At 41.3% G+C, this 26,692-nt stretch overlaps 1 protein-coding gene across 1 annotated transcript in view; it reads right to left on the minus strand.

The window, feature by feature from the left end:
* LOC308395936 (NACHT, LRR and PYD domains-containing protein 3-like) overlaps positions 1–26,692 on the minus strand; it is a 352,248-nt gene that overhangs the window by 18,752 nt on the left and 306,804 nt on the right. The gene's annotated exons all lie outside the window — the stretch shown is intronic.

Below are 26,692 nucleotides of genomic sequence, written 5' to 3' on the forward strand. Positions count from 1 at the left end.
GTCCCACTGACTGTCACCGAAAAAGAAGAAACATTTTGGAAGACAGAAACATGATTCCAGTCTAAAACAACAGACAGATACTGTAATCATAAAATAATACTAATATTTTAAGGAACAACAAACACTGAAAATACACAGTAACTGTTTAAATCACTCCCTTCTCCACTCATAGAGCAGACACATGCTAAAGGTTAGCATCTTAAAGACTTCCTGTACAGCTCATGATGTGTATGATGTCCTCTCAGCCCCCCAGGTGGAGCAGGGGGCGAGTCTGTCCAGCTGCCATTCAGACATTCAGAAACATGTGTGTGTCTGACTGTGGGAGACAGTAGAGAATATGGCTGTGAGGTCTACAGCAAAGAAAGAAACATCCTGAGAGACACCACAGTGCTACTTAAGGTCAAAGGTGAGTGTGGAAATACGGTCCTTTGTGTGTGTGTGTTTCTTTAGCTGTTTCATCATAAACATAGACAAGCCTCCTCTTTCAGGTGGAAACATCAACACCATTATTTTTATTTTCTCTTGTAGTAAAAGGATCGAGAACAAATTCTTCAGATAAAGTATTTTTTAGTCAGCTTTTTCAGCCTCAACATTTTTCTGAAATTCCCTACTCTTTGAGGAGTGTGACATGCATGGATGATGAAGGATGAAGAGAGCCTGAATATTAGTTTAATATTAGTTTAATGTCATTTCCTGTTTAATTTTCAAATCGTTGAGCTCATTCAAGTGTGAACAAATTTCCCAAGCGTGGGACTAATAAAGGTTATCTTATCTTAAGCTATCCAGGGATTTTGTTCTCTTTCCTTGATTTTCTTTTTGGATTTTATCCATGTTTTATCCATTGTATCCATGATTAACGCAATGATAAAGATGATGTTCATGAACAGTAGCAGTAAAACAATTTCCCTGATCCCCACAGTGTTCTTGGACATGTCCTGATGTTTCATTGAGATTTTCAGGAATTTTCTCCTCCTTTCTTGATCTATTTGTTTTCTGTAGAAACTGCCAAATTATCTCCGTTCCTCCTAGAGAATGAGTTTTGACAAAGAGTAAATAAGTTAGGCTGATCCCTCATTCACAAGGGGTCACTGTAGCAGGTAGCTCTTATGATAGATGATGAATGAATAAATGGCCAAAGCATTAAAAGAGGCAACAACAAAAAAGATATTATTATTGACCAAATATGATGTAGCAATGATGTAGCTTGAAGCACCTACCATTCTTATATGCAGCATGTTCTAGATTTCACAAAACAGAAACCAAAGGAAACAATTATTCAACAAGTACAGTAAGCAAAACTCAGTTTCATATTTGTTTTTAAACATTTTAAATGTACATAGTAAAACACGGTTTTAATTCTTTGTCATCAACTCAGTACAGTCTGATAGGTTTGTAGCTTGTACCTATCCGCTGGAACGTTGAAGACAATATAATTACACAGAAAGCAAGACACGAAGTAGGCACCAAAGTTCTCTGGTTTACTCATGCATGAGGGAGACCTGCCTAGAGCCAAGTGTCGTCCCACCACTTGACCTCCATCAGACTCTCAGCCAGGCTCCCCATAGCACTCCTTTTATTGTGGTTACATGAATATGCATAGGGTCATTAACATATAGCATCTTACATAGGTATACATGTGAACAAAGAATACTGTGTGTGTGTGTGTGTGTGTGTGGTACTGCTGATCAAAGGGTCATATAACATCCTTGGTCAGGAAGAGGGTAGTAGTGATGGGATTTCCGGCTCTTTTTAGAGATCCGGCTCTTTCGGTTCGGCTCACTAAAAAGAGCCGGCTCTTTCGGCTCCGAACCGGCTCTTCAGGTTGTTTTGTTGCTTTAATTAATTTATTATTAACAATAATATAAAATTATGCACAAAAGGAATTACTAACGTAAAAAAAGTGGTTTTATTTGTATATGTTTATATATAAATATATGCGGTGGCCCCTAGAGACAAAACACGTACAAACTCCAAAACACATTTCTAGCATGAACTGAACTTCCAAAGCAGAGCTACTAGATCACTTAAATTACACAATTGAAAGCATGTGTGTATTGTTTGTGTATTTATACACAGGCACTCAAATATATTCAAATAATTTTAAAAAAAGTTCATTTACCTGTTACTACCACACACCAAATCCGGTCGTTGGTACTTGCTGGCTTGTGTAGCCACTAGGTAACAAAAGCTCAACACTGCGCCCAGCATCCTGGAGCACTTCTGTTGTCTTTTGTACGTGTTTTGAGTTTTTATGTGCTTCTGAGTTTTTTGTACGTGTTTTGGAGTTTGTACGTGTTTTTACGTGTTTTGGAGTTTGTACGTGCTTCAGAGTTCGTACGTGATTTGAAGTTTGTATGTGCTTTGTCTGTAGGGGCCACTGTAAATATACTTTTATTTTTTCACTCCACATAAAATGTAATAAATAAATCATATAATACAAAAATCAACTATTCACATTTCAAATTTTAACTATTTAAATTTTCAGCTTTTTCCTTTTACAAATTTAAAGTGAAAACAACACAAAACACTGCAAACCACAACACAATTAAATATAAATTATAATATGAAAACAAAAAGAAGATGCATATTCTCTGTCATATGGGCCTGCATGAATAAACTTTCTGAATCCTTTATCATCTGCAACCGAAAATAGTTGTGGATGATTACTATACCTTTCTAATGTGACGTTGTTGTCCCTGGCTCTCTTTCTCTCTCTCTCCCTCTGGCTCTGTTCCTGTGCTACTGAGTGTAACTACCGCCCCTCCCCCCTCTGCCCAGCATAAAGCACAAGGCTCAGGTGCGAAGTGAAGCGGAAAAAAAGTGCGAGAGAGAGAGAGAGAGGGTGAGAGAAAGAAAAAAAAAACCCACGTGACGGCTCGCGATAAGGAGCCGGCTCGCGTCGTTCACGTCAAAGAGCCGGCTCTAAGAGCCATTTCGTTCGCGAACGACCCATCACTAGAGGGTAGACCCCCCCTCACCCTAGATGGTTCACCCTAGATAACACGGTGAGGAAGTCCAGCAGTTCATCTAAACAAAAAGCACTTAGACTAGAACAGACGTAGCTACGTTAATCCTACCATAAAACAATCCGGTTGTTCAGTCTGACGTCACTAGCCGTGTCTGGGTCTAAACTCCGCTGCAGGTCCATATATCAAACGATCACTGTGGCATTACTGAGAGTTGAAAAACTGTCTAAAGTCTTTCATCTTTAATAAAATGATCAGCGTTCTGCTCTACCAGGTGTAACAATTGAGTTTAACATCCAGGCATCCATGAAAACGGAATTTATGACATTTAACCGAGTTAGAAGTTAGCAGGGAGTTAGCTCGCTAGCTTCTATCTAAATACAATATAGCATGTCCTGACTGCGGGGTTTTGGAAACAAATTAAAACGTACAGCTCTGCTATCACTTCCAGCATAAATGAAGACAGAAAACTAAACAGCAGTGACGTTTGTAGGGTTACTGAAGTTGGGCTAGCTGGTATATAATGATGTGCTACGTGACCGCTAGCGACACAGCTATGTTAGCATAATATAAACAAGCTAACTTTTTTTTCCACTCGATAAAAGTTAACGTGAGTGTTCTCGGTGGTCAGGAACAAATGTAATCGCATGGCAGGATGCTGTAAAAGGACCAAACTTCAGCCAGGAGAACAACTGAGATAATCCATCCACAATACGAGGTTAGTCGTTCATATACTGCTGCATGGGCTGGGCTGTAGTTACATCCTAAGGTTTTAAAAACTGAGCTTAAATAAATGATTAGCGGTAATAAAAGCCGAGGGAGGTCAACGGGGATCACTGACTGTTTTAGGAGCTTTGTGAGATCAAATAGAAGAAAATACATAACATTAAACATGTTAACAACACAAAAGCTATATTAAACGCAGACTACTTTAGACCCGGAAGTAGGATTCGTCGCGTCATCACTGAACAACCGGATAAGACAAGGTACGACCTCTCTCGTGCTCCCAGGATGTGGGTGTGCATTCTAGTGTGGAATACACACCAAGCCTTTGTAGCCTGTTAGAGAATACACATCCTATCACTACACAATTGATTATACACCTCTAAGAATATATGGTTAAATATTTCTAAGCATAAATGACAATCAACAATACAAAACCTAACACAGTCACCCATTATTTTAATGAGTCCGCCGTCATTTCTGCACTCACACACACATTGTGCTTTTTTCTTTTTCTCATTTAAGATCAGCACAATTCAACCATAAACAAGTAAGATACTCGTGTCTTCAAATTATTGTTAGTTTTTAACCTTTTTTGTGTGCTGTTTTATGTTACTGTAACTTATGGCAAAATAAGCAAAAAAATACACAGTTCAATATTACCATTTTTGTTTATGTTCTTTTTGTTTAACTTTTAGACCAAATCCCTTATATAATTACAGATTCTGAGGATGAGCAACCTCCAAAAAAAGTTTAAACATTAATAATGTAATGTTTAGTGAGTGTATGTGTATGTATCCCTGACAAAAATTAAAAAAAAAAAAAAAAACCGATAACAAACAAAAGGAAAAAGACAAGGAATTCACAAAAGACAGAACAGAAACACATACATAAACAATGGAAAGGACTTGAAGGGAGGGGGTGCCATAAACACAAATATAACAAACAAAGGACGGGACGTCTTAAAAGGAGGGGGTGCCATGAAAAGAAAAACAAAGTCATAAAAGAAAATAAGTTGAAAGTAAAGATAAATAGAAAAACAAGTAAGAGAAACAGAGAAAACAAAGGAAAAAATAAAGGACAGAAGTGAGACAAACAGAGAAAACATAAGTAAAAGGAAGGAATTTTTTTACAAAAACTAAGAGAGAATGTTTGAAATAAAAACACAAGTGAGAAGCCTAAAATTGGGAGGAGCTAACAAAAGTGCAAAAGCCAAGGGAGACAAACACAAGGGAGACAAACTGTATCACAAGCCAGTATTCTTTGTGTTATTGTTCTTTTTAACAGATGCAGCCTTCCAAAAATTTATAACCATGGTTACAGAGCTGACCGGAGAAGTCGGGACCTCCATTAGGTCCATTAGAAAATTAGGCTTTGAGGAAAAAAATCATTATTTCTCTTTCATCAATTACATGATGTCAACACGCAAACATATTCATACACATTTAAAACACAAGTCACGATAATTCAGTTTTTTAGACAGACAGACAGTGCTCTGCAAATGCATTTTTGGTAAGTTTTATTGTTTATTGTAGTTTTATGGGGGCGATTGTGGCTCAAGAGTTGGGAGTTCGCCTTGTACTCGGAAGGTTGCCGGTTCGAGCCCCGGCTTGGACAGTCTCGGTCGCTGTGTCCTTGGGCGAGACACTTCACCCATTGCCTACTGGTGGTGGTCAGAGGGCCTGGTGGCGCCAGTGTCCGGCAGCCTCGCCTCTGTCAGTGCGCCCCAGGGTGGCTGTGGCTACAATGTAGCTGCCATCACCAATGTGTGTGTGAATGGGTGGATGACTGGATATGTAAAGCGCTTTGGGGTCCTTAGGGACTAGTAAAGCGCTATATAAATACAGGCCATTTACCATTTATGAGCCTTTAGTGAACAATAAAAGGATCAGTTGAAGTGCTAGATGCGTCTGTTATTTCCTATGTCAGGTCTTTACTAGATTTTATTGTTCCTCTTTTTAGGAGCATGACTTTTATTTCCTGTTAATCTGTAGATAGTTTCAGGTCTTCTACTTCTACTTCAGTTTGCTGATTTCTGTCTTGTGACTTTCATGTTAATCGGCCTAGTAGTTTAGAGACTTTCTCCCTGACTTTCTCAACTGACAAGAGGTTATTCATATTTAAGCTCTAATTGGCCCTCTCTTTCTTTTCTTCTTTTTTGTTTGTTTGTGTTCTGGATGGACATGACAAATTGTAAGATAATGTCCAGCAGATAAAGGGTATCCTGTTTGTGGATCATACACAATTGTCTTTTTTCGCAGTGTGAGATTATAATATTATTTTATGCCATGTTATGCCCCTAATTAAAGATTGTGAAGTATTAGGTAGTTTTAGTTTGCATGCGTCAGTGCGCCCCAGGGCAGCTGTGGCTACAATGTAGCTTGCCATCGCCAGTGTGTGAATGTGTGTGTGAATGGGTGAATGACTGAATGTAGTGTGAAGCGCTTTGGGGTCCTTAGGGACTAGAAAAGCGCTATACAAATGCAGGCCAGACCATTCTCCTGAATTAGAAGAAGGTGATAACTATTGCATTTGTTAAACTGATTTGCATTACATTAGACTGCTGATTTACTGTGAATGAATGATATTGCTTATGATGCATTATACTGCTGAGTTGTAAGAAATACTGTTCGCAGAAAGTCATCGCCTTATTTGTCTGATTAGAAGAGAACATACTGGAGTTTTCTGCCCCATCTCAGCAGGAGCAGATAAACAGGGAGCCAAGGTCGTAGCTTAGGCGCCCTGTGAGAGAAAGCATGTGAATGTTTAGGCTTTTATGATAAGGTGGGGGCCACTAGAGGCTATAAGAGTTTGATCAATGCTCCACCATTTTGGGATCTGATGCTGTCTGCGTACGGTGTCCATCTCCCACGCGTGTGATCATTAAAATCATTGTTTGACTCAACCCGGCCGGACCAGTGTTGTTATTGTGGTTTTTCCTCTTGTATCCATCCCCAATATTTGAATCCGTAACAGCAGGTTTAAGTATTAATGGTTATTTGCAGTGGTTTAGTATTGATACAAATACCTATTAAGTACTGTTGATTTTTAATCATGATTTTATTGTTGTTTCAATACTAACCAAGGGTGCAAAAGTGATGGAAAATCAACATCAGAGTTCAAAAATGATTCAATATTAGACTCTAACATTGTTTCAATACTTTTTTTTTTTTTTTTTTTTTTGCCTGTCCCGTTTGGCTCTTTTGCATCAGAATTATTGTCTAAAGGCATAGAAAGATGCCCAACGGATTTACTTTACCAAATTGACCATCCCAGCCTTGCCATAATGGTCTATTTCAGTAGTTCCCAAACTACCGTACGCGTACCCTCGGGGGTACGCAAGTGGCTGTAGGGGGTACGCGTGGGTTGGGGTTGGAGTGGGGATCAAAAGTTTTAAAAGCCGAAATTTGCGCTAATGCAGTTTTTTTTGCCTGTCAAATACATGACTATATACCACCCTCTGGTGTTCAGCAAAAAAATAGCTCTGACAAAATACATGGGCGTGATTTGCCCAAATGACTGACACCTAACAGTTGAAGTTGCCTCCAAGCATTCAGTGCAGCGCGAAAATGGACAAGTGGTTAACAAGAAAAAAAGGCTCTACCACAGAGACACCGGCCACAACAACCAATAAGCTCATATCTGAAGATGCATTTTCCAGTGACCGCACAGGTGATTGTTCAACAACAATGTGTTCGTCAGATTTGGATGCTAGCAGTGCTAGCAGGGATGTATCTGTGGTTACTAGCCAAGTGGCTAGCATAGCTGGAGCCAGCCATGTGGAAAGTGATGAAGTGTCTGATGCGGAGCGTCAAAGTGGGAGAAAGCATGACAGCACGGACTGTAACACAACCTCATCAAAGAAGCGCAAATATGATGACAATTATATTTCGCTGGGGTTTACGTGTATAAATATTGGTGGATTTCCCCGGCCACAGTGTGTTATTTGTGCAAAAGTATTGTCTCAGAACTCAATGAAACCTTCACTTTTGCGCAGACATTTAGAGACAAATCATCCCCATTTGAAAAATAAACCAAGGGAATATTTTGAGCGACAGCTAAAATCACTTTCAACAAGTAAAACCTGCATTCAGGTGCCAGATCTTATGAATAAAAACAGACTACAAGCATCTTACATGGTCAGTTACAGAGTGGCTAAAAACAACAAACCCCACACTATTGTGGAGGACCTCATTCTCCCTGCTGCTTTAGATATGGTAGGGACAATGTTGGGGGAAAAGGCAAAAAAGACGATACAGTCCATTCCATCATCAAACAATACTGTCTTACGGCGCATCAATGCAATGTCAGAAAATGTTTTACAGCAGCTACTTCTGCGCATACGCCACAGTGAATGTTATGCAATACAGCTAGATGAGTCCACGGATGTGGCTGGCCTGGCGCATCTTCTCGTATATGTGCGCTACATTCATGAAGGAACCATCAAGGAGGACATGCTGTTCTGTAAACCGCTGGAACAAAGGACAACTGCCGCAGATATTTTTCAAAAGCTGGACACATTCATGAACACACATGGACTCGTGTGGGACAGATGTGTTGGCATCTGTACTGATGGCGCACGGGCCATGACTGGGAGACACGGAGGTGTGGTTTCGCGTGTGCAAGCAGTCGCGCCAGATGCCTCCTGGGTACACTGCAGCATCCACCGAGAGGCTCTTGCTGCAAAGGGAATACCTGTCCGTTTGAAACATGTTTTGGACACGAGTGTAAAAATGGTTAACTTTGTGAAAGCCAGGCCGCTGAACTCCCGCTTATTTGCTGCGTTGTGCAATGAGATGGGCAGCGAGCATGAGACATTATTACTCCACACAGAGGTTCGCTGGCTATCTAGAGGGAAAGTGCTGACCCGTTTCTTTGAGTTGAGGGATGAACTTAAAGTTTTCTTCAGTAACCATCCCTTTGAGCTGTCTGAACATTTGCATGATGAAGAGTACCTTACCTGCCTGGCTTATCTGTGTGATATATTTTCTCGTCTGAACGAGCTCAATCTCGGATTACAAGGCGTTTCTGCAACTATATTCAATGTTCAAGATAAAGTTGAGGCCATGATAAAGAAGTTAAACCTTTGGAAGAACTGCTTGGATACAAACAACACTGAAGTCTTTCCTGTGCTGCATGATTTTCTGTGCTCTAATGATCTCACACTATCTAAAAGTGTAAAGCGCGAATGTAACGTGCACCTTGAGGAGCTGGCGGTGCAGTTACGCCGATACTTCCCAGAGACGGACGGCTCAAATGATTGGATACGTCACCCGTTCACCGCCGTGCCTACTTCGTTATCACCGTCTGACCAGGAGAGCCTAATTGAAATCGCCACAGATGGATCTCTAAAAGTTGAACACGCTCAAAAGAACCTGGCGGATTTCTGGATAGGGCTGCGCACTGAACAGCCCGCGCTGGCTAAGCGCGCTGTCAAGACTCTGATGCCTTTCGCCACCACATACTTATGCGAAAAGGGATTTTCTGCTTTAACAAACATGAAAACAAAATACAGAGCAAGACTTTGTGTGGAAAACGATTTAAGACTCAGCCTTTCCCAAATTAAGCCAAACATTGAAGAGCTGTGTGCCTCTGCTCAAGCACATCCATCACATTAAATAAAGTTCTGTTTAATGAAAGTTCATGGCCTTTATGCTCTCGACAAAAAAGTGAATTCTAATAAATCCTTTGATACACTGCTAGTATTAAGTAGTAAAGTTTGTTATTAAAACTCTGTCATTACTAAAAAATATTGATAAATTCATTTGGTGGTGAGAAATAATCGACTGTGCAGTATTTATCTTTATGCATGCGATATTGCAATGTATTTATAGACACTAATTAAGAGTCGTTCGTAGTAGGGGGTATGCGGCTGAGGGTGACATGTCTCAAGGGGTACGTGGCTGGAAAAAGTTTGGGAAGCACTGGTCTATTTGATTCACCTTTTATTGTTTATTTTATTTTCACTTGCTGAATACGGGACAGACTTGACTGGGGGAAAGAAGGGGAGAAAGAAAGAGGGAAAGAGAAACAGCTGAGAAGAGGGACGGGGGAGAAGGGCAAAAAACAAAAACCAACAGAATGGGCAGAAAAAAAGAAAAAAAAAGAAAAAGAAAATGCATATATCGATCACCTGGATCACCTGTTGAGAAAGAAAAAGGAAAACAAGCAGAAGAGAACAAGAGTAATAGAATAAACAACATCACAATGATATATGGGAATATAACAGTAAATACTAAATATTAAACATTATTGTGCAGCACATAAGATCAACAGAACACAGTGTGCTTTGAGGTAGGAGCCAAAAAGGGTGTAGTTTGTGAGTGTGATCACCCGTGTGTACACCTGTGAGCATGGACGCACTTGTTTTTTAAAAGGTTCCTTCATGTAATGATCTGCTAGAGGGTGTGGGGGGGCCACAGCCCCGTCCTCCAGGGCATGAAGCAGGTATGGAGGAGATCAAGACTCCAGACATCCAGAGGCCCCCAGAACACAAGAGACCAAGGAAGACCAACAGAGGGGCAGCCACGCCACTGTCCCAGAAAGAGCTGAGGAGAGTCCCAGATGAGGGCTCACTCAGCAGCCGCGGAGCAGAAGCCAGGGGGAGTTGCAGTGACGCGCCCGTGAGCTCCGCCGGCAGCCAGCTGTGCCTGAGTGACCGAGCCCCAGGCCGAGAGGCCGGGGGCACCCCACCTCCGAAGTGGCCCGAGCGATCCCCAGGCTCCAGGCCCCGACAAGCGGCCGCCAAGGAGTGAGCCGGTGTGTACCTGGACGCCCACCCCCGGACACAAGAACCACCAACGCACCGATGTCTGAGGGAGTCCGCCACCGGCAGGGGAAGTGGTGGTGGGTGGAGATAGGCCTCCAAACCTTGGAGGGCCTGAGGTGTCCCCAGAGAGGTGGTGTCTGATACCCAACCTGACATATAGACACAGACATACAGGCACACACAGACACAAACATCCATTCCCACCCTCATGCTCTCATATGCACTCACTCCACACTCAACCAACGTGGAGACAGACATAAAGAGACGCTGTACACACAATCACACTCCCCAAGCGTACTCTACAAACCGGGTCTAGGTACCCTTGCCCCTGGAGGGGGGAACTGCACCCAGACCCAGGTGGTGTTACCCTTTTCCCTGCGGTGGGGAGAGGCAGACCACCCTGACTCCGTAGCAGCAGGGAGGCCCCACACTCCAGACCGCAGTCGGACGGCCAACTCCTCCTAGCCCTCCCGCTCCAGCAGGCCGCAGAGAATGGGGGTGGGAGAAGACTCCAAACCTCCCTCCACCCGCTCATTGTAGTGTTGATGCATGTGTGTTCTAAGGTGCAATTAAAACCCAGGAGGGCATGGAGCTACCTGCCAGAGAGCAGCAGGTAAGCGCATAGTCCCTCCTGATAGCCCTCAATGTCTAAGTGTATTTAAAATTAAGAGGTGGGCAACGACGCCAGGGGTGAGGTGTACACCCTGATGGTAATATGGACTCCGTGATTGTGCCCACCCCTAAGATCCTATATGTATGTGTAATGAGAGTGTGAATAATGTGAATGTCTAAGTTGTGGGATATAATTGAGGCAGAGGCAGCCAGAAGGGGACAGAGGGGGGGGGTAGCCTCCTCTGCACCCTGGTGACATACCCCTACTCCAAGGCCCTGCATGTGTGGGTGGTTGTGGTGGAGCGGGAAGAGGGAGGCAGCTGGAGATGGGGAGGGAAGGAAGGGAGGGGCGAGTGACCCCTCCCTGGGGCCAGCTCCCCCGCTGACCCCAGTAGGCACTCCCACACTCCGCGACCCGCCAGAGAAAGAGGGCCCAGGCCCATCCAGACCGGGGCCCAGTGCAGCAGCGCCTCCCGGCCCCACAGAGCCCGGGACAGTTCACCCAACCCCACCACAGAGAAAACTGCACCCACCCCACCATCCACTCATCTTCCAGACTACATAAGACAGTAAACACCCAGGCTGAGATCTTCCTCCACCTCTCCTGTATCTCCCCCTCCTGCAGAGAGAGTCCCTGAAGAGAGGAAAGCTCCTGCAAGATGTGACCATCCCCCCCACCAGTTGAAGAGCCCCCCAGGTGGCTCGACGCACCGGCGGCACCCTGCTCCAGGGCTGGGCCCCCATGCACCCACCCGCCCACAACCCCGGCAACACACCAACCAGGACCCAAGCCCCCGAGGCCCGGCCCGGGCCCCAGCCCGGAGACGGAGCGCCCCCAGAACCTCACGCCCATCCCGGACCCACCCAGGGGCAGCCAGGCTACCAGGTCAGTAACCCTCGTCCGTCAGCACAGACCCTCCCCTAGCCCCGCTGCACGCAGCCGCGAGGAAACAGTCACCTGAGAGCCAACAGAGCCCCCAACCGGACATGACCGCTACCCCGGGTTGCACTGGTGGACAGAACCAAAGAGCGTGGATGTAATTGTCTGGTGTATTGCCTTGACAGTGTGAGCAGTTGTTGGAAGATGTAAAGCCCATCTTGAACATCCGATGACCTGTATAGTGCACTCTATGTAGTATTTTGTATTGTATTAATTGCAGACTGGGATTTTTAATTAATTTAAAGGTTTTTAAGCAAATCTCAGACCAGAAGTTTTGGTCTAAGCTGACTGATAAATCTGCTTCCCACTTTGCAATAGGAAGGGATATTGATTCATCTAATTTAGAAAGTGTTCTGTATATTTTAGATAATAATTTGGGGGATTTAAGAGTAAGAAAATGTGCCGCACTTAGTGGTGTTTGTAATTCAACTTGACTGAGGTTAAATTTCTTTTTTACTATGGATTTAATTTGTTGATATTCTAAAAATCTTGTCTTGTTGATCCCATATTGTGCAACTAGTCTGTCAAATGGGATAAATTCTGTTCCCTCTAATATATATTCTAAGTATTTAATTCCTTTACAACTCCATTCTGGGAAATTAATCATATTATTGTTTTGTAATATGTCAGGGTTATTCCAGATAGGTGTACGTTTGCATGGAATTAATGAAGACTCCGTTATTTTTAGAAACTCCCACCATGCTGTCAGAGAAAAGCTGATGTTGATACTTTTAAAGCATTCATGTCTTTTGATGTTTGAGCTAATAAATGGTAGGTCTGAAATCTCTAGATCCTTGCATAGTGCCTGTTCAACATCTAGCCAGGGCTCAACTGAGAAGGTATGTTTTAACCATTCTGAGATGAACTGAAGCCTGTTGGCTAAGATTTGTTCATTGTTAATTTGTCATGTAGAACAGCAACAACTAAAAAAGCATTTAGAATACATTATTGTGTGGTGCCAGATTCAGTGTGACCATGTGACCCAGTAACAAACAGCCCCATCAGTAACACTGACACAGCATGAACAGGTAGAACAGGTGTACCTAATGAAGTGGCAGGTGACTGTAGATAACAGAAGCAGAGAGGAGGCCAGAGCAGCTGAAGCTTCATGTTTCTGTGAGCTCCACAAACGTTAACAGCTGGCACAGACCATCAGCATCACTGACCGTCTGACTCACACCGACACTTCCGGTGAAACCGAAACTAAATAAACGCTTGAAAAAAAGATACGCACCCACACCGTCATGTATGGTTAAATATATACTTGCTATTCATGGTGCCTTTAGCTTCACCTCGTAAATTCAGTAATCTATGCTCCCAAAGGTTTGTGTATATGATAGCCCTTAAAGTAGCCACGCCTATATTTAATAATAATACAATAATAATATAGTATTTTTAGAAATAGGATCACATTTAGAGGCTCTATTCTAAAGAGCTTTGTTTTCTGGTCTCCTGTTTTCATGGTCGTGCTTTTAGTTAAGGACAGTTAAAGAGATTAAAATATAATTTATTCGTTTTAGCAGTGCGTGTTATCAGGAATATCAGTATTTAGTATTTCCCTTTAAGTTTTTTCCCAGCAAAGGAAATTTAACCCAGAACAGTGTTTTAAACAACATTATGTCTTTGGGGAGCATAGATTAATGCATTCACAAGGTGCCCTTAAAGGCACCATGAATAGCCGTGCATGACGCTGTAGGTGTGCCTTTTTTTTTTTCGAGCGTGGATGACTAAATAAACGGAAACGGTAACTACACTGGTGTTAGCGCGACAGGTAAAGGAGGAGACGGAGTGTGTGGGGATTTCACGGGACTTCGTGATCTATAAAGGATGATGAAGATGCTGCTGCTGCTGCTGCTCCTCAACGGTAAGAACATCTCTGAACTTAGAGCATCATCACACGGAGATTTAATGTCTAGTGTCTGTTTTAGTGAAAGAGTGACTGACAGAAAGACTCCGCGTGGACTGAGTGCGTGGATCGTGTAGTGAAAATGACGTTTGTATCGAGGCTGTAACAGCTTGTTGTTATTTTGGGAAACCACCGGAGACACACTGCAGGAGCTGAAACAGGAGCGAAAGGAGGGGCGCGTCGCGTCTCTACCAGGGCTAGACTGGGACAAAAAATCGGCCCGGGTATGGGCTCAAAATGTGGTCATAAATATTTTGTACTTGTAAAAAAGATTTGTATGTGTAAAAAAGATTTGTACTTGTAAAAAAGATTTGTGTGTGCGTAAAAAAGATTTGTATGTGTAAAAAGAATTTGTGTGTGCGTAAAAAAGATTTGTATGTGTAAAAAAGATTTGTTTGTGCGTAAAAAAGATTTGTATGTGTAAAAAAGATTTGTGTGTGCGTAAAATAGATTTGTGTGTGGACTTAAAAAAAAAACCCCTGCAAGTTACAAGTACGGATTTTGACCCTATTTTTCTTCCCTTCATCTGATTAGTCAATGTCATGTCAATCACAAATGTAACAATCCAATCAGAGAACAGATGGGTTTGGCTGTCGAGGGGCGCTTTTTTTGAACTTTTTTTTTGAAGAATTTTTAGATATTTAACACATTATGCATCTACTGAATTTCTACTTTGAACCAACCAGTTATTAAACCAATATCAGATTACAGAAAAGCAAATAATAAATGCAGTCTTTCACATCACAAAAGCTAAATAATAATCAAAGTCACCACTGAACAGCCAATATTTAATGCAGCTGTAGATGTGCACAGACAGTTTCCTGCTGCAGTTTATTTTAATTGGATTCTGTCACAGTCTCACAGTGAGTCATAGTCATGCCACTTTCACTTTTAATTCATATTTTCCTTTACATTTTGCAGTATTTTATTTTTACAGTACTTTAGTGATCACTCTCCATTTACATGTTTTTTGTGATTGTGGTGTATTTGTTTCATACTAGTCAGAGATTATTTTGTAGTGTCTTCAAATGTCCACTAGATGTCACGAAAACTCCCCGAATATGGAACATGAAGTAGATTAACCTCTCTCGTCGTCTTTATGGCATGCTCTAAATACACATACATGCATAAAAAGCATTCACTCACCCATTCAGATCATTAAATTTAGGTGTTCCATCTCTCTCATGGTCACAAGTATATAATGTCAGCACCTAGCCATGCAGACTGCTTCGACAAAGATCTGTGAAAGAATGGCTCGCTTTCAGGAGCTCCTTACATGTCAGCGTGGTGTCGTGCCAGGATGCTACGTGCGCAACGAGTCCGGCCACGGTCCGTTAGGGTCATGGATGAGAAAGTCCGGTGTGGAAGAATTTGACTGGACTGCACAGAGTTCTGAGCTGACATTATTTCTTATGGATTAACTGTTGTTGTTGTTTTTGTTTTGTTTTTTAAAGTCAGTATTATTAAACTTAAGAGACGTGGTCAATTATTGATTATATTATTAATAATGATTATATTGATCCTAATGATTAATACATTCATATAATTTCATGTCTACAGCATCAAAGGTCTGTGATGATTTCTTAATAATGTCGTTATGAATTTGTTTGTGGAATCGGCTTAGATGAGAAAGTGGATCTGTGAAAAAGTGTTAGAGGTGTGTGGTGTCTGCCAGCAGTGTCTGCTGCTCCTCTTCTCGCCTCACCCAGGCACTCCTCGTTTCCCCTTTCAAAAGGCTTCTTTTGTCTATTAATAGACAAAAGAAGCCTTTTGAAAGGCTAGCTAATCTCCACCTGATTCACCGGGTCTGCACTACACCCGCTAGTCGTTGAATCCAGCGCAGGCGTTGACGTTACTGTCGGCTGGACCTGCGGAGGGATTCTCAGCTGTGATGGGTTCTCATGATTAGAGTAGTTTGGTCAGAGACTGGAGAGTTTCAGGTGTGGCCTGTCATGATAACTGTGACAAAAAGATACCTGAATAAACCTGCATTTTAACAAACTATTACTTGAGATCGGGAAGCCCAGGGACCTTCATGCATGAAGCTGAGCTGTGGATCAGCTTCATGCCTCACAGCCCTGTCAGACTTCAGCCTCACGCCGACACTTCCTGTCAAACCGAACCTAGCCTGCTGTCAGAGTCACAGCTGAAGGAAGAGCAGGAGTGTGTGGGAGCTGCTAACAGGACTTTGTGGTTTTTAAAGGAGGATGATGATGATGTTGCTGCTGCTGCTCATTAACGGTAAGAACCTCTCTGAATAATGATGGACCGCGGACTCTTTAGCGACATACACACACGCACATGCAAGAAAATATCAATTTAATATCTTTACTGGTGAAAGAGTGAGGGACGGTCTGAGGAATGCCGGTGTCCCCTGCGTCGGGAGGGCTCACTGGGCTGTCCAAATCACGGACAAACAGTATCCCACATTCTTGATTTTAGTTCACATACACTTATACTATAAAGCAGTGTCATCAGCCAATAAAGTGAATTTGAACAATTTAGACACATTGTGCATCATTTATGTACAACACAAAGAGTTTAGGGTCCAGCTCTGTGCATGCTGATATCTATCGTTAAAATAACTCATTAACAGTGAGTGTGTGTTGTGTTTATATCACATCTCTCAAGATTTTCTCTCAGTAATCTGGGCTCTGTTGTATCAAAGGCTTTTGTAAAGTCACAGAACAGCCCACACTGTATACACTGGTGTCCACTGCATTTGCTTTAGCTTCTATAAGCTGTATTGCGACTACTGGATTTAGAGCAACCTCACTGCTCTAAGTCCACACTGGTAACAACTCAAACTGTATTTTTCAATAAAATGATAAAGAAATACAGTTTGTCTAAAATCTTCAAGAGCTGGGACATTGATCTGTAATTGGAGTATGGATGTTCGTCTCTCGTTGTGTATGTTGAAATGATTTTTGCTGTTTTCAGAAACAAATACTTCACTGGATTCTTACTCTGGATGAAGAGTGAGGGTGACCTAAAGTAAGAATCCAGTGAGATATTAGTGTCACCTGTCCCTGTAATGGGAGTTCAAAGATGAGAATATTTGTAATCTGGGTAGAGTATTAAACTAGTGAAAAACTGCAGGCTACAGTAGACTGTGGTGTTTCTGAGCCAGTCGGCACCTGTACCGTAATATGCGGAAGAAAGGCGCAACATCGTTGTAGGTGCGGCTGGCTCGACTATGACTTTGCATGTGAGGGCTCACTCTAACGGGACTTTAAAACTGCGGTCAAGCGAGCCTTTAAAGGAGGATGAAGCTGCTGCAGCTGCTGCTCCTCGTCAGCGGTAAGAACCTCTCTGTTTAACCCGCAGTTTGAGCCTCATTACACGGATACATGCACTACTGTGCGTGTGTTCGTGGGCCGGACAGCCGGACTCAGACTGTGATTGTTATTGTTATTGTAACCGAGGACAAGGGATGAGTAAACGGGGCAAAGAAATAATTGATCATTTATTTATTACATGAGTTAGACATACTAATTCCCAGTCATTTCCAGACAGGACTTACAACACATCCTGCTGATATCCCAGCTGTACATGAGACTTACCACACAAACTGTGCGAAAATAACACTGCAACCCGTCACACCCCGCTTAGTGACACTGCAATCGTGGCACACACTGCAAACAATTCGGGTCTCAGCGCAGCTGGGAATCAGTGCTATGTATGGCCTGTGATCTGAGAGATAAAGGGAAGTGGCACAAACAATTAAACAAAAAAACAAAAGGGAGGTTAGTCCGCCCTTACACAACTCACTCTCAATCAATAACCGCCTCTACGGCTGGACGGACTAACCAAAACAAAATTACAAATCAATCAAAAGAATGAAAAAAAAAAAAGGACAGCAGAGACAGCACAGCTGAAAAACAAACAACATTATCGATTAAAATATTACCCAATAAAATAGCAATTTTATAAAACCATTCAAAATCATGAAGCTAAAACAAACAATATACCTACAATATTGATCAGTTTCCCTGCGCGCAGTCGATCTAGGGCTTGATCAATTCTTCTATTAAAATTCGTGGTCACACTAAAAAAGTCCAATGACACCTTAAAAACAGGCACATGCAATAGCAAACGATCCAAACAAAAATGGCAAAAATCTCTTACCGACAGTATACCCACTCGCACCTGAGTGAATTAATTGCCTCTGGTTTTTTCCACAGAAGAGCGCTGACTTCACCCCACACACCCACTACCTTTTCACAGCTCTTCAGCCAATCACCTGGCAGAGTGCAACAAACTGCCAGGTGACACTTGTTACATTATTATACCTACATAATAACTAGAGTCATAAAGATCATTGCAAAACAGGTCATGTCTTTATTTAATATTTTCTCCTTCATAAGTCTTGTTTGTAAAGTCTCTGTATTAATATAAGTAAACATATTAGACACATCTCTGCTGTGGCTGTCAGAGAGCTGCCATCCATCAGTGAAGCTGAAACTAGATCAGATTACATGAAATGTTCATGCCGGGAGAATCAAAGCAGTTTTTCTCTAAATGGGATTCAGCATTTTATCCAATAATAGCACAAATAATGAAGTCCTCTATAAAAAGGCTGTTACACTCCATCAGTGTTTACTGGTAATACTCAGGTAAAAGTGAAAAAGTACAGACTCTGAAATTTAATCACAGTAAAAAAGTAAAAATTAGCTCCTTGAAGAACAGTTCTACTGATCATTATTGTACACAGGTAACCGAACGTAGTGCAAAATAATCATAATAATAAAATATTATTAGTGAAGGAAACGGTTTCCAAGGCCTAATCCGTGGATCGACTTCCTTCGAGGTGTGGACGTCTATCAGCAGAGAATGTACCTTCACCTATCAGCAGAGATTGTCCCTTAGTCTGTAACACAGTCAAATATATTCTCAAGTAATATTCAAGCATGCCATTCAGCGTGTTAGTACGAGCTCGGGAGCAGCTTGGGAGAACAAGAAAACAGAGACTGCTTTAGATTGTCTTCCCAAATTGACTCAACTTTATTCACAAGTACAACAGTTTATATAGAGGGTAAAATTCATGAGACAGCAGATTATCAGTTTAAACCAGTACAGACCAAGATAAGGGAGTGTTTCCCTGCCCATGGGTGAAGAAGCATCCTTTGTGTAGTGTATCAGTTCAGCTACAATTGTGATTATCTCAGCGACATATTTTCAAGGCACAAAACAAAGAGTTCTTTCATTAGTGAAATCTGTAACAAACCATTTGGCCTTCAACAGGCGTCTAAAAGATTAAGAAACTAATGTAGCTGAGGGAGTGATCTCTGTGGTATTTCAACCTTGTACCAGCCTGTGATTCTCACACATCAATTCTTGGGTCAAAGAGAAAAATAACTAAAACAAAGGGGCCTTATTGAATGACAGAGTTTTCCTGCATAATGTCACTGCATTCAAACAACAGTGATCACCTGAAACAGCTGGACAACCTTTACTGTGGCCGCGGAAAGATGAACAAAGACCTGCTGAGAACTGGAGACCTCAGTCTGACCCTGAAATACCCCACAGAGAGAGACAGTGGAGGATACATCTGCACCATCTACAGGGACAAAGACATCCTGAGACAGAAAGTCGTGCTGCAGGTCAAAGGTCAGAGATGATGACACAGGTCAGAGGTCAGTGTTGTGGATTAAGGTCAGAGCTCAGAGGTTATGGTGCTTTTTATGCTTTTCCACAGAACCATTTCTAATCTGGAACATTGTTCTTGTGGTTCTCCTGGTTCTTCTTGTGGTTTCTGGAGGTCTTTTATTTCATTTCCGTCAGTATTTCATGTCAGGTGAGTGTCTCCTCCTACACTACCCATAATGCCGATGTTCAGCAGGTGTCCTCTGGTGGCTCCTTGACTGTGGCTCACACAAACTTGTTCCAGAAGCTGAAAGAGTTGAGAGTTACAAACAGCTGATACAGAGAGCTGAAGAGAAACTTCCAGGTTTGTTCCAGAAGTCAGAAAACCTCCTTCAGACTCAGTCATTGATCAGTGAAACAGCTCCACAACATGACTTTACTAAACAGTGTGTGTGCTTCACTGCATTGATCTGACACAGAGGCTGCATGTGGACAAGCTGTTCTTCTTCTGTGGTGGTAAACAGCAGCTGACATGGAAACATGTGCTGACAGTAAATGTTGCAGCAGCTTCAGTAAATGTTCCTCCTTGAGTTGTGCTCAGTCATGTGGTGGAGAGCTTCAGATGTTCAGACACATGAGATCTTCATGGTTTCTGTGCTGATGTGTGTGAGACATGGCCGACTGTGGAGGCTCAGTCTGTCTGTTCTTCTGCTCTTCATCCAACATGTCTGCAGCACTTTACAGGACGCTGCAGACTAGTTACCAAAGAAGAAGAGTCAGCAACACATCAGGAACAAACTGAGACACAATCTGACTGAGACTAGAAGACAAGGAGGGACTGGTTATAATGTTGTGCTTTGTTGTCCTCTCAGCTTACCAGGTGGAGGTGGATCCAGGGGTGGAGTCTGTCCAGCTGCCCTGCAAAACCACACACTGCCTGCCCAAAGACGCTATAGTGGAGTGGAAGGATGGTTCTATGTATGACAGGAAGGTCCACGTGTATCAGAACGGCTCTGACCAGTCTAAAAAACAGCATGAGGATTACAGAGGCCGAACAGAGATGAAGAGAAGCCTACTGAAACCTGGAGACCTCAGTCTGACCCTGAAACACCCCACAGATGAAGACACAAACACCTACACCTGCACTGTTTACAGCAAGGAGGGAAACATCCTGATGAAGAAAGACGTGGTGCTCATCTTCAGAGGTCAGTGCTGTAGATACAGGTCAGAGGTCAGACTCATGATGGTGGTTCAGTCTCAGTGGGCTCCATCCAATAATGTTACAGTGTTAGCATGTCTGATGTTTGTGGCTGTTTTGGTTTTTATTTGATTTCCAGCCAAATGTAAAAGCTTCAGCAGATGAACTGTAGGAGCAAAGTTCATGTGTGAGACTTCATCTGAAAGGTAACATCTTCTAGTTTCTGAACATGTGTTTGTTTAGCATGTGGCTAAAACACAGGCTAAGCTAAGTCAGCTCAAATCTCAGTAACAACCTTCTTTGGTCCTCATCTATAATCAGTCATATCTGAGTCACAATAACTAGAAGATGATTTCTAGCAGAAGTGTGAACATCTCCACATCCTTTCTCCATGTTATCATCCAAAGCTGTGTGAAGTTTCAGACCTCTGCAGGTAACAAACGGAGACTTAAATGGAGTTGTGATGCACTTCATAACTGACATGGAGGTTGATGATGGGGTAGGTACAGGCTTGGGGTGTCTGGGGACACTCTTTCGAGGATGCCAATGTTCACATTTTGGACAGAGAGGACAGACGGTTTGAAAGAGGAGTGAAAGAAGCCATCTATGTCCACTGTGAGCGACCATCTTTGAACAGAGGCGGGGGTTTACGACACCAACTCTCTGCCATCTATAATCCAGTTTTGAGATCCCTCCCCAGACGCCTTAACGCCCACTCACATCCTGGGTCATTTTTACCTCAATAAGTCATCTTGGTGGGGCAAGGTCTAACAATTGGTTTACCCAATAATGGCTGATAATGGGCTACACCCTTTCTCACATCTTGGTTTATGTGATGAGTCACACATCAAAGGCCCATAAACCACCAACTCTGTTCAAAGATGGTCGCACAGTTGTGTCATACGTTTGTGAAGTGGCTGTTTGGTCTCTCCAATGTAGAGGTCTGGGCATTCCTCGCTAAACTGTACAGCTTACACATTCAGTTCAGTTCAGTTCAGTTCATTTTTATTTCAAACATTTCAAACATGTGCCTTCACAATCATTACAAAATATCATTCCATTATTTGTTTGAAAAGGAGTAGGCTGAAGTATTTACTTATTTGTCCCTACCCCCTCAAGTTTTACCTCTCATTCATTTAATTTTTTTTTGTCTTAAATTAAACAAACAACATATGAAACATATGAAGTAAAACAAAACATAACATACATAAATCAAAAACAAGAAATTAGCAAGCCCCACCACAGTATAGTTTCTTTCATATGAAAAATACAGAATGTGTATATTTGCAGATACACAAGTTATGGAAAAACAACAAAACAAAAAAACAAAAAAACAAAAAAGAACCACAACACCATTACCAGCTACATTACCGTCCTGGGTTAACCCCGTTTTCTTCATTCTTATACTTATTTAAAATTAGGTTTTTATATTTTACTTTAAACTGTTTTATGTTTTGACTGTCTTTTATTTCTTCTGTTAGACTGTTCCATAATTTAACTCCTGCAATTGAGATAGACATAGTTCTTAAAGTTGTTCTAGCACTTTGTATTTTTAAATTCCATTTCCCTCTTAAGTTATACCCACCTTCTCTTTCTATGAACAATTTACAGATTTCTTTGGGAAGCAATTTATTTCTTACTTTATACATTATTTGCGCTGTTTTAAGCTTCACCAAGTCTTGGAATTTAATAGCTTGCATTTTGACAAAGAGTGCATTTGTATGGTCCCTGTACCCTACATTATTTATTAATCTAATGGCCCTTTTCTGTATTATAGTTATTGTTTGTGTGTTACTTTTGTATGTGTTTCCCCAGACCTCTACACAGTAGCTCATATATGGCAGTAGTAAAGCACAGTATAAAATGTGCAGTGCTTTCTGATCCAACATATGCTTTGCTTTCCCCAGGACGGCAATGCCCCGTGCCAATTTCCCCCGAACATAAGTAATGTGTGGCTTCCAACAGAGCTTGTGGTCAATGATCACCCCAAGAAATTTTATTTCATTTACTCTTTCTAAATATACATTGTCAACACATATTTCTACTTCGATGTTTTTCTTTTGGTTTCCAAACAACATGAATTTGGTTTTATCTAGATTCAATGATAATTTATTTATATCAAACCACTTCTTTAATATCGTTAATTCCTGTGTGATCATTTCCAAAACCTGTGGCAATTCCCCACCTGCACACAGTATATTTGTGTCATCTGCAAATATTACAAACTTTAAAATCTCCGATACTCTGCAGATATCATTTAAGTACATAATAAACATTTTTGGACCCAGTACTGAACCTTGAGGTACTCCACAAGCTATATCCATCAAATTAGATTTATATTCATTTATTTGTACATATTGTTGCCTATTCCCTACATAGCTTTTTAACCATTCCAAAACCACTCCCCTAAACCCGTACTTTTCCAGTTTTTTTAATAGAATTTCATGATTAACAGTATCAAACGCCTTCTTTAGATCTAAGAAAACTCCGAGCGCATACCTCTTATTATCCATACATTCCGTTATCTTTTCCATTAAATCTATCAGTGCCAAAGCTGTTGATCTGTTGTTTCTGAACCCATACTGACTATCTGTCATTAATTCATATTTTTCCACAAAACTGTCAAATCTTTTTATGAAGAGTTTTTCCAGTATCTTAGAGAACTGGGAGAGTATTGACACTGGTCTATAGTTTGTAAAATTATGTCTTTCACCGGTTTTGTAAATGGGAATAACTTTAGCAACTTTCATTTTTTGTGGAAAAACTCCTTTTTGAAACGACAAGTTGAATATATATTTTAATGGTTTTACGATACCATCAATAACTGTCTTTACCGTTACCATATCAATATCATTCCAGTCTGTACTGGTTTTGTTCTTAAGTCCTCTAACCATGTCATAAATCTCTTTCTCTTCCACTGCTCTTAAAAACATTGAGCTACTATTCCTTTCAATATTTTCACCAGTGTCCCTTTCTATTCCATCAACCTTTATTTCTTCTGCCAGTTTTGGCCCTATGTTTACGAAGAATTCATTAAAGCCATTTACTATCTCCTCCATGTTATTAATACTTCTTGTCCCTTCTATAAAGTATCCAGGGTAATCATTATTCCTTGATTCATTTGATCCTTGATTATTCTGTTTAATACATTCCATATATCTCTTGTGTTATCTTTATTGTGTTCTAACCTTTTAATGTAATACTCTCTTTTACAGGATCTCATTATATTAGGTAATTTGTTTTTGTAAGTTTTATACTTCATTTCAGTTTCTATTGTTCTCTTTTTTATGAATTCTCGATATAGGGTATTCTTTTTTTTGCTGGCATTTTGTAGTCCTTTTGTCATCCATGGTCTTCCTGCATAGTTGTGTTTCCTATTGATTTCAATTACTGGGCAGTTTTTATCAAGTAATGTGTTAAATGTTCTTAAAAATCCTTCGTAAGCTTTATTAACTTCTGTTTGTTCATATACAATATTCCAATCTTGCTTTAAAAGTTCATTTCTAAGACAATTTAAGGTCTTCTCTGTTCTTATTCTTTTGTAAATAATCTTATGTCCATCGTTGTTCACTTTATAATGGCATTTATAAGATCAGAATCAGCAATCAGAATCAGAATACTTTATTGATCCCTGGGGGAAATTATTTTTTGTTTTTTGTTACAGTGCTCCATTTTAAACCAAGATGCAAAGACTGGTAAATGGTCACTTATATCATTGATTAACAGCCCACTTTTTATCTTTCCTTCTATTATATTTGTAAATATATTATCTAATAGAGTTGCACAATGAGATGTTATTCTGGTCGGTCTTGTTATCAGTGGAAATAAACCGATGCTGTACATGGAATCAATAAATTCTTCTGTACTCTTCTGTACACATTGTTAAGTCTGTGTTTGAGTTTTGTCTTTGGAATGAACCAGTTTCTGTCTGAGTGTGTTGCTTGGTCTGAAATATACTAGGGGATGGCAATGTTGTTTCATTTGTCTTTCTTATCCTCCCTAGTTGGTGTCTGGTCTTCTTTTCTGTGCATCTTTGCTACCTTGATGAAAGCCCATCTAGGATAACCACATGTTTTGAGTGCTTCCTTTACATGTGCGTGTTTCTTCTGTTTCCCTTCAGGCTTAGAGGGAACATGTTCTGCCCGGTGGTGTAGGGTCCTAATTACTCCAAGTTTGTGTTCCAGAGGGTGATGAGAGTCAAAGAGGAGGTACTGGTCCGTGTGTGTGGGCTTCCACTAAACTTCAGTGTTTACGTTTGTTAACACCTCAATTCTTTCATCTTTGGGCCGAAGGAAGGACAACACTCGTTGTTCAAATGCTTAATCAACAATCTCTTTATTCCATACAATTCTTATTATTCCATACAACAGTTTTGAGCATAAACCATCCAGAGGGGAGATGAGCGCGGGAGGGTGTCCGCCTGATCTCGATGTGTCTGAGCATTTCTCACATTCTTATAGCTTCAGGAGGCCCCCACCTAGTCATAAAACCTAAACATCCACATTCTTTCTCTCTCAGTGAGCTTATGACCTTGGCTTCCTGTCCAGTATGTTCTGTTCTTTTCTAATCAGACAAATAAGGCCATGACTCTCTGAAAACAGTATTTCTTATAACTCAGTATAATGCATCATAAAACAATATCATTCATTCACCATAAATCAGCAGTCTAATGTAATACAAATATAATAGTCAAACACAAGTGTAACTTATAAACACATGTTCATACTTTTATTACACAATCAGAGAGAAAGAAAGAGAGAGAGAGTGCAGGACAGACAGACAGGTGACAGTCTCAGGTGTACACACTGCTACAAACAGGAGGATTTAGTGTTTGTGTTATTACGAGTGCTAAACAAGAAGAGTTCCAGATGGTGCAGTGGACACATGTGTGACTGCTGTGATTAAAGCATCTTTCTTTCAGCTTAACGAGTGAACCGTCAGCTCGTTCAAACACACGTTAAAGTCCGTTTGGCTCGACACCACCGAACAGAGGCAGCAATATAACACAGCTAACATTAACAGTGCAGTGAATCCTGCTGGTGCCGTGATATTCAGGACTGCAAACAGAGCAGCATCACTGACTTTCAGCTTGTTGTGTTTGTGGATATATGACTGACTTTAATTATCCATAAAATCATCACATCTCTGTAGGATTAAGGTCGACTATCGAACGGCGTATGAAGCATATTCAGTACTTACTTTTGAAAGTTTACTCTTTGGCCGCTCCACTTCTTTGAAGTGTCTCCCAGTCCCAGTGCACTTTGTGACACACTTGTTAGCACTGTCACTACCCGATCCGTATCGGAAACCCGATCGGTGCCCCGCATGCGCGAAAGGTGTCTACTTCCGGTCGAAGCATTTTACGATAGTTACAGGTCAGAGTATCTGTTAAGATGTTAAGAATAACAAGTATCTCTTAAAATGTTTCCGATAATGAAACATTTAATATAATGTAGACAAAAACAAAAAAATAAAAAGATAGTGACGGATCGGGACTCCCGATCCTTACTGCGCATGTGCAAAGTCAGACCGTACAAATCGGGTCTACCCGATCCGTACCGCGCATGTGCAGGGGTTTTCTTCTTCTTCTGTTCGTTTAATGGCAGTGTACTCCCCAGTGTACGAGGATACCGCCACCTGCTGACTGAGCGAATGAACCCTATTGTAAACTGAATTAGCGTCATTACAAACGTGTGTTAAATTTGATTTAGTGATAGTCGAGTGTGTTTATGCTTGTCTGTGTGGAGAGGATTGTTGGAAAAGTGATGATGATGTCCACGATCACTGTCAATTGCCAGTAAACACTTCATCTGGCTGATGAATCTTCACGTGACATATTACAAAGTCTGTATTATTAACTCTGTAATTAGGCGCCATTCTTCTTATTTTACGGCGCTGTTGTTCAATCGGGGAACGCTCTCTGTTGAGGAGAAAAGCAAAAATTTGTTGCAGATACGGATTATCCATTGTTTAAATGTCCCGGTAGTCGAAA

Source organism: Rhamphochromis sp. 'chilingali' (genome assembly GCF_963969265.1).
Source record: "Rhamphochromis sp. 'chilingali' genome assembly, chromosome: 1".
NCBI lineage: Eukaryota > Metazoa > Chordata > Actinopteri > Cichliformes > Cichlidae > Rhamphochromis > Rhamphochromis sp. 'chilingali'.